Raw genomic sequence first — 9,244 nt, 5'->3', positions numbered from 1 at the left:
GGGAACAAAAGGAGGTCGCCTCCAAACCTTTAGGAATAATAACAACCGCTTGCAGCCATACAGAAGCCTCGAAAGGCAGCAGAACCCATTGCTGAAATGTCACCCTCTACCTTGCAGACCCTTTATCTGAACCCTGTCGCAGCAAAGGCTCAGCCACCCGAAGGAGCAAGAGTGGCGGCAGGAGAGGGGACACGTGGGGAGCAGCAGCGTCTCCGCACAGGGACCGGGAGTGTGGCGAGCAGGGACGATGGGGAGGGGACCCATGCATCCCAGCAGCAGCTCAGTCCTCACAGTGACAATGGGTTTTTACACCGGTTCAAGCAGCGCAGACTCGGTCTGCAGGCAAGGTGAAAGCTAATCCCATGCAAAAGCCTGCATGCAAAGGGACCTTGTAGTCAGAATAGCATATTAGGACCAATGGCTTCATTCATGGGCGTACAGCTGGGCATTGGGACAGGCAGGTACGAAGGACTTACCGTGCAAACACCAGTTTATCAGGGGTTACTCAGTGCACACTCATTGCAGGATCAAACACTCGTCTTTAGTTTATTGGACACCTTGAAAGTTGGAGGGTGGCAAGTGAGCTGAGTTTATGTAGATATGATTTTAGTGTGAGGCTCAATTAATTCTTTCTGATTTCAACTGCTTGATATGATGTTTAAATCTTAAATGGCCAGTAACCTTTAAAATCTTATTTGGATTTTAACACTGAATGCTTTTGATGACTGCTTAAGGAAAATTAATCTGACAACAATCACTGACAGTCAGCCGTCTCCATCAGGTAACTTTGCAGTAAAGGAAATAAATTCCGGCTGGTGGGGGAAGGGAGAGAATGTCCTGAGAAACTCACTCCTCTGCTCCCATTGATCATCACCTGCGCCGGACTTCATACAGCAGTTTAATCCTATTCTCTCCCTCAAAGGTTTCAAGCCTCTGCAAGATCCTGACTGCTAGGGAACAAAGACTGGTATGTGGTTCCCTCAAAGGTCAGTCATTAACCTGCCCCAACAACAGTTTTAGGAAGATCAAGGCTGAAGAAAAACTAAGAAAAAGCACTTTCACTTTGGAATGAATTGTTCAAAATGCCCTTATGCATTCGGTTTTATTCCCTTTCAACTCCAGAGGTTTTAGTTCCTGCACGTATTTATTTCTCATCAGGAATAATGGCAAGATTTGCTCTCCCAGAGATTTGACCTTAAGTTTATTTTAGCCTAAACACTATAGATCATTCTATCAATTATGAATGTACTCATGTGTACTGAGGAACTGGTATGCCAGCTCAGTAATGCTACCTTGTCCTGGAGACTTACCCTTATAAATAAATTAGGGGCATATCTTTATGAAATACCAGAAAAAAATAGAAGATGAGAAAAAAGAAAAGAAAAGAAAAGAAAAGAAAAGAAAAGAAAAGAAAAGAAAAGAAAAGAAAAGAAAAGAAAAGAAAAGAAAAGAAAAGAAAAGAAAAGAAAAGAAAAGAAAAGAAAAGAAAAGAAAAGAAAAGAAAAGAAAAGAAATGGAAACAAAACAAATTCTAAAAAGCCACATTTTTCTAAAGATAGAAGGACAGAAGCTAATATCAAAATTGGTTTATCTGTGATTTGTATTTTCTGTGCCTGCATGTCTGTATGTGAGACAATATACTGGACTTGCAGTAGCCAGACTCTCACTAAGACATTTATTTCCATAAGTTATTGATGACCCTTTACCTCACAAGTGACAGGCCAAAGTAGAGCCACGAGCAACTTCTGAGAGGTCATCAATAACAACTGAAAATAAATGTTTTATCCAGTCCCTTCCCATTGTGTGTCCTCTTTATGCAATGACAGTTAAGTTTCATCTGGAGTAGTTTTTTTATGGGCTGTAACTACCTCAGCTCCTGTCTGAAGCAATGGAGGAAGGAGGGACACACACACACACACTCATCCCCATTTGGTTGCTCACACACTTGGTGGAATACCTTTTGTGAGATGCAGAGGTAAAAGCATGCATCTTTCAACACATGAGGATGAAACAGTAACCTAAAGAGTGAAAGGAGAGACTGCCACCTTACTAAAACATTAAACACCATAGAGAATCCTGATGCTGCAAGAGTAAGACAGTTCAGGAGAAAGAAGAGACAGAGGGGACAAAAAAAAAAGAGTCTGAGATGCAAAGTTATAAATAAATAATACCTCATGCTAACATTTCAAATACATAATATTCTTTTAATGTATTTCTAATAATAATTCATACCATATTGCAAGAAAGATTGATACATTGTGTGCGTGTTAAAAAGTTCCTGGGGGCAAAAGAAAACTCTTTTTGTCTGTAAGGAATGTCTTACTCCCAGTGGAAAAGACTGCAATGGACGTGGGGTACAACGCCATGGGGACATAAAATTTACTTCTAATAATCATCACCACTAACCACAATGTCTTTCAATTAAACATTTGTGCTTAAAATTTCCATTTTTCTTACTCTTTTGCATATGCATTTTCACATTTTACCAAATATTATTTTGAGAGCCAGTTCTCAGGCGCTCAATGTTCAGCAACTATTTCAAGAGGATGGTCTGAAGTAAGCTAATGACTTTGCATCCAGTTGTGAAACTTCTGCTCACTTGAGCAGTCCCTATATCCATATCCTTACTCAGGCAAATAAGCTCATTAACTTCAAGGAAAACTTTCTATATAAGCAAGGATTTGCGCTGCTTTTCAAGTCAATTTCTCCATTGAGGTAAATTAAGAGATTTGCTTGAATAAAATTTTATCAGTTCTTTAAAGTGTTGGAAGAGCACGTTAGTGGAGTAAAAATTACCAAAATAAATGTCATTAACACTTCAAGATAAATATGTAGAAACATACTGGTATCGAGGACAACTTGAAATAGTTACTTAGCATAAGCTATGTGATTACCCAAAATATTCTTATATATGCACATCATTTAGCTTAAAGAAAACAAAGTGAAACTATAAGAAATTTGCATGTTGAAGCATTTTTAACAGCAATTTTGAATATGTCTTTAAAATAATTTTGCTTAGTTTGTCCCTTGTACAAGAAGCAAAACCATGAAGAATTACTATACAATTACTCCAAAATGGAAAATAACATTCATTCCCATTTCTTCTAAGGGAAAATTAGTAAGTCATAGAATATATTTAACTGTGAAGAATTGCACTTCATGGATCACTGTCCAATATTCTCTCTACATCCATCTTTCTTTTTTCTGCATCTCCAGCCATTTGTAGTCCACAATGTATATCTTGATTTGAATTCATGGTGCTACACAGTGGTTTTCGTTAGACAATCCTGTTGCCCTAATAAATACATAAGGTCACTCTAGCATATACTATTGCTGAAATTAAACTCGTGATGTGACCCTGTCTGCCTCCAAAGGAGACAGTACCTGTCGATGGTTTTTTTCATGCTCTCTAAACATGAAATTCCTCAAGAGCTGTTTCTGTCAACAAAAGCTCAGGTCTCTTGTTTTCTTCAGTGACAACTTTCTCAGAAGCCACATAGGCTATAAAGAATGATCACAGGAAGCAACCTGGTACAAATTAATACAAAACTCACCTTTTGAGCAGACTGCTTTTTCAAACACACAAGTACATAAGCAAATTAAACTGGTAAGTAATAAGTAATTTCTGCTATTCTAACATTTCTTCTGCAAGATGGAACAAAAGAATGAGGAAGAGCCTTTTGCTTCTGTTACTAAGGCCTTGGTAGATCCTCGTGTTATGGCAACAGGAACTCTACAGCAGGTAAATAAATAGATAATAAGATTACAAAGATTTCAGCAGGTATGGGAAGTACACGGTGTGGCTCATAAATAGCTGCAGTCAGGGAATTTGAAGATGCATTGAAAAGCTTTCCCTCCACAAACACAACCACCAGACTTGAATTTCTAGTTCTTTCTAACTTCTGTTCCCAGTAGTGGCACCAATTTGACTTGAACCAAATCCAGCAAACACCATTTTCTATAGTGCGTACATATTAGTCCGGCTAGCATGAAACAAAATGCAAAACTGGAAATTAGTATTTGGCAAGCAGATTATGTCTGAAAGTGACACTGGCCCTTAAAAGTACTTTGAGAACCAGCTGACTAGAGTCACAGAACACATCAATGCATTCACATCAACACAGAGGAAGCAAAGGTCTCTCCATCTACCTTGGATGTCCTTGCACTCTGGGAAAGGTTGTCTGCACAGTCGGGAAAAAAGATGTGATTTCTTCTTTTAATTTTAAACTTCTTTTTTTTTTTAAGATCGAAAAAAATTAAAAACTTTTTAAAAACATATTAAAAAAATAAATTCCGAAGATGTGGAAGAATTCCTTAAAACACTCATAGAGAACAAATAATGAACATGTTACTATTAGTTTTCAAAATGTAAAATGTTGTATTAGTGCAAAATATTGCTATTGAGGGTTTTTTTGTGGTATGAACTTAGACTTTTGCTGATGAAGCTCTTCAGGTCCCCTGAAAATAAATACTAGTATCATTGGTGTAATGATAACATATGCAGATGAACATGTACACATCTAGATACTTATTTAATTTAGGTCGATTTGCTCATTGTCCCTGTAGGCTGCATTATTTGTGTGATTATGGACCTCTTAATGTAAACTCATAACAAACACAAAAATAGTATGAGGCTGTATCATACCATCGGTTTTCGGGCAGATTGGCTGAGGATTTCTGTCTGCAAACAAAGGGCATGACATTGCACATAAATCTGATCTAAATCTACACAAAATAAAATTAAAGTTAAGACTCTAAATTCAATCTGTTACTATGTAACTCAGTTTAATGGAGTGTTCCTCAGGAAGCTGCTCCAAATACTCCTAAATTATTTTCCCCTTCCCCAGAATAAGCGTCTTGATTGCTTATATTTGGACCACACTGCAGAAGGTTGTCAACATGAGTTATCTTTCTTGCCACAAGCTTGCTTTAGTCAATGCAGAAATCTGACATTACCCGACAAACCCAGTGTTTCTGGTCACCTGAACAAAGCAACCTTCTTAAATGACATTAGCCTTCAGCTGACATACAACCACCAGCAAATGCCAGGGCGCCTGTCAGTGACATACCAATGTTTTCTGCTGCTGAAGACTCTCAAAGGGATGAGGTGGGTTTGAACAAATTCCCACAACATAGCCATGCTGGAGACAGCACAGCAAGAAACTTGATAATCTTGCAGATTTTCTTATTGAGAAGAAATTTCTATATGAAATGAACACAACCAGAAAATGAGAAAAAAGAAAATTTAGTAAAGTGTATAAATTGTATTTAGATTCTGGATTTGAGGAATATAAGGACAACAATACTGAAGATGGCTCATTTTATTTGGGGAAAGAGTTGTAAGTCAAGTTTTGGTGATCAAGAGCTTTGGTGATGAATTATCCCTGGTGAGGAGTGGTGCCAGAAGACCGATGGATTTCAGTCCATTGGTACACTCTGCATAGTGAGGTGACTTCTCTGTACTTCCTGAATGCCCAGTGGATCTTCCCTGACCCATTTGGAGGATCCATGGGGTGTTGCTGCAAAGGAGCCTCAGTCTCACTTCCAGTCTGTTATCTAAAGGGACATACAGGCATGTAGGAATAACAACCCAGTAAAAGATTTACATATTCTTTCCTCCATCTCACTCCCCCGCCCAATTTTTCATTTCATATCACTATCCCCTGTTGCCAAGAGGAGTTTATCTATGGTGTTTGATAAGGGAGCACTAAACACATTATACTGCTATTTTAAATGACATCACAACTAACTAGATATTTTAATTGAAGGTAAATAACCAACATTATTGCCTTTTGAATGATAGCAATAGTGGAGAGTAATGGCACCACTGAGGAATCAATTGCTATTTCCCTCATAAACCATAAACCATTCAGAGATTTATAATGCTTTTTTAATGATCAGCCTTTCTAGGTGGTGAGCAGCTCCTCCAAGATCCTGAGTATCTGGCTGCTTGCTGAAGTCAACAGGAATGGGGAGCAGGGGGTCTCAGTATCATGTATCTTTATGCCCACCAGGATGAAACCTGCCACACCAGTTATCAGCCTCCAGCAAAGGAAAGCTCGGGATTTTACTGCACTGCTCTGACACGGTGTGCCCCAAGCTCAAAAACGAGGACACTTGACTCAACCACTGTTTATAACCTGCTTAAGAATAAAAATGCATTGAGCATTTGTGTGCATTTCATGCCCTCTTAAGGTAGGTATAGCAAGTAACCTTGTGTAAGTAACCACGTTGATTGCTTGCTTTCCTCTGCATACCTGAATGTGTTCCCTTCAAATTTTATCTGTCCAGAGACTATTTTAACTAATGTGGTACGGTTGGTTCAATAGCACCATATCATGCACAAACATCTGTGGATCCAGAGTGCTGTCAGAGGAAATGTCACACATTCTGTGCTTGGAAGGACTGTCCCCCTTCGCTGGGGTCATGGCTCAAGAGACAGCATCAACGTCTCAGGTTTATTTTTTCACGTGGGGTCAATGGCATGGTCATATATTCAGACCTGTGCTGACAAATTCGGAATACGTTACTCCTTCTCGTTAAATTCAACGGGATTATCCTCATGACACAGGGCATACAAGGCCAGTCATTACATTTTAATTTTTGACTTGTTTTCCTTTGGATTTGAATCAAAAGCAACTTTTCTAATCTTCAGAGAACACCTATGATGTGGTCTGAACTCACTGACTCTCTTTTAATAGACCAAACTGGTCCAGTAAAGCATTATCAAGGATCTTGTGTTAATATTGCAAGAGTTTCTTACAATGGAAATGAATCTTGACCCTGGATGTGGGAAGAGAGCACAGAAAAACCCAGCCAAGTCAGATAAACTCCTCCAGCCAGCCAGAAAGAGACCAGATGTTTAAAGATGCGCAGAATTTATTTAAAAATCCAAACTTGGTCTGGTGAAAGATAGAAGTGTTAATCCCTATATATTCACACCATGAAAAATATTGCTATTAATAGGACAAAAGAATGAACAACAGCCACTGTCCCTCTTTCTTGAGTACAAGCCTCTGTAGGGATGAAGAGTTTTACTATGTCCACCTAGATGGATAATATTCTGGGTTTTCCAACCCGTTTCTAAAGCAATGTACTAAGCACATACACCCTAAATTTGGAAAAAAGCAGCCAACCTAACCTGGTCCCACTTAAGTCAATGACAAAACCACCATTGACTTCAAGGAGAGCAAAAGCAGGCCAGTTGTTGACAGGGAATTGGTGCACATTGTTCAGCATGTCGGACTAGCATGTATCAGCTTCATGAGTATCAAAGGGAGTTACTAGAGGAAAACCCTGAATATTTATGTGGTAGTTGTGGCTGTTTTTCCCTCTGCCACAAATCTCCACTGTGATACGTTAGCTGCACGAACGCACCTGATCCTCTCGCAACTGCAGCTCTTGCAGACCCTCGGATTTTCCTTTGTACCCCCTGCGGTGGGAGTAGCCCTATGGAAAAAGAGGTGTGAGGCATTTCATGGTTCTTCATGAGTTTACAGAAATACTGAGTCATCTTCAAGAACCAGTGTGGTCTCAGTGGATTTGCTGCTCCAGGGTGTGCGTATGTGTGTGTGTGTGTTTGTGTGCGTGTAGAGAAATAATCTGTCCAAATTAGCTTGGGAGGACTAGAGGGGAGCCAGTTACATATTGGGGTTTCCCAGAGATTTCCAGTGAGATCAGCGGAGCTCCCAGAGGGGATTCAGTACAAACAGAACAGCCCAATATTACAGGATATCTAGTTTCATGCAGATTTTAATTAAATGGCACCAGCAAGATTTGAGCCTGCATTTTCACCATAATTTACAATGTTGTTTTTTTTTCTAGACAGTACATCAAATCTGTCCATACTGCCAGGACTCCTGAAAACAGACAAACTAACCATAATATACACTTTAAGGCCTGTGCCTGCCAAGGAAACTGCAAGGAGTTTCACCAATGGCTATAACAGAATAGGGATCATCCAGACCATAGCTTATGGAAATACACCTTCCCATCACATCCTCATGATGTGCCATACAAATCTAGACCTCAGCTTAGATTTACACCACACACTTGGATTTTGAGCTGAGGGGAGTCTAACTGCCATGGATGGCAGTGGCAGTGTGGGACAAAATAAGGAAAACGAGTGTGGGTATTTCTAAGCAAAGCCTCAAAACATGTGTCTTTAAGAGGTGAGAGAGAATACAAGTGTGCTTCATTATACGCTTCAGATGATCCAGCCTCACCCCTCATTCAAGTTCTGGGTTTGACAGCTTCCCACTGTATCCTTTATATATCACCCGTTGTGACTAAGCTTGGAGGGGACATGTAATCATTAATCACCATTATGGATTTCTTCCCTTCTATTGGGTTTGACTTACAAGCTTAGGGGCAGATCCTGCAGCCTTTACTCCTTCCTTCAGCCCTGCTTCACTCACGGACAGCTTGCAGTGCTACAGCATCTGTAGGATCAGGCGCCAAATTTCTTACACCGGCATCCCGTTCAAATACACAGTGGCTCTTAATCCTTAGCAGGAATTAACAGGAAGTTTCAACACTGCATTATTAAATTAAAAGGTTACAATCTGCCACAAGATGACTTAAGCAGGACTCGGGAGTATATATCTGTTAATTTTAATGCTCTGTCTCAAAGTACAGAACTCTGGACATTTCCAGCATCATATTTAAAACATGGTACATCTACTAATACGTGATCTGGTGCATTAATGGACCAAATTAAGTTACAGGTATGAATTTTACATAAAACGGATTAATATTATATGTCATGGAGGAATTTTAAATACTCCATCTCCATGCATTTTTAATAGTTATGTGCTCTAATTTAATGTTCCCTGGCATTGCTTTGCTTGAAGTCCCTAAACCCTCCTCCTTCCTTCTCCTCCACGCTCAAGTTTTGCTTGGGATTTTCCCCGCCTGTAAACCAGCGTTCCCAAGTCCCTCAAAAAATCTGTAAAGCCGGAATGAGTCTCCTACACCGAGAGGATAAAAATGCGCTTCACCACCCGATGAGATGCCAACCCTCCCGGGAAAGGGAATGGGGGGGATGTGGGGGGCGGGTGCAGCCGCCTCGGTCCGGGTCGGGCGGCGGGGAGCGGCGCCGCTCGCGCGGGGCTGCGCTCCGGACCGCGGGGACGGCGCCGGGAGCCGCTGGGCGGCGGGTCCCGCCCGCATTCCCGCAGTCCTTCCTCCCCGGGACCGCCTCCTCCTCCTCCTCCTCCTCCTCCGCCACCGCCGCCTCCTCCTC

Source organism: Sturnus vulgaris, chromosome 1 (genome assembly GCF_052056855.1).
Source record: "Sturnus vulgaris isolate bStuVul1 chromosome 1, bStuVul1.hap1, whole genome shotgun sequence".
NCBI lineage: Eukaryota > Metazoa > Chordata > Aves > Passeriformes > Sturnidae > Sturnus > Sturnus vulgaris.
The sequence above is the reverse complement of the archived record's forward strand: the minus strand, read 5'-3'. Positions refer to the sequence as shown.